A 618-nucleotide genomic window follows, 5' to 3' on the forward strand; every position below is an offset into this window, starting at 1 on the left:
TGGCCCGGAGATTGCTTGTTTATTTGGCCCGATTTGGGGTTTATTTACGCGGTGATTGCCTGGTTTGTTGGGGTGATTGAAGCGCCGGTTTAAAGGTGAGGCCTCGGCGGGACCGGCGCCGCGTCGGAGATCTCGTTCGCCTTCGCCCGGATCGCCTCGTCGCTCCAGCCGAGGGCGCGGGAGGGGTGGGCGGCCGAGGGCGCGTTAGGGGTGGGCGGCCGAGGGCGCGGGAGGGGTGGCAGCGGAGGGCGCGGGAGGGAGGGTGGTGGACGGGGAATGGCTTTCGTTATGAAGAGGGTCAGACTTCTCCGCAATTCGATGTTACGAAGGAATCAACGTTGTTTTTTAGAGAAGCTTTCTGTTTCGTTTTTATGAAAATAGGAGTGGAGGAGAGGGTGAGGAGGCTAAGCACAGCGTCCACGTGGGAGGGAACAGTAAGCTCATTAGCATACAGACAGACTGTCAGCCGGATGACATCAGAGGGAGAGGCTCCGCCCGGCCCCAAGCCCACCCATACCCTCCGCCCTTGCCATGCCTATGCTGACACTTAGCGATGCCCACGCCCACCCGCATCCTCGTTCATTTCCTTTCGCTGCCTGCTCCTAGCCGCGGGAAGTG

This window comes from Penaeus monodon, chromosome 32 (genome assembly GCF_015228065.2).
Source record: "Penaeus monodon isolate SGIC_2016 chromosome 32, NSTDA_Pmon_1, whole genome shotgun sequence".
NCBI classification, from domain to species: domain Eukaryota; kingdom Metazoa; phylum Arthropoda; class Malacostraca; order Decapoda; family Penaeidae; genus Penaeus; species Penaeus monodon.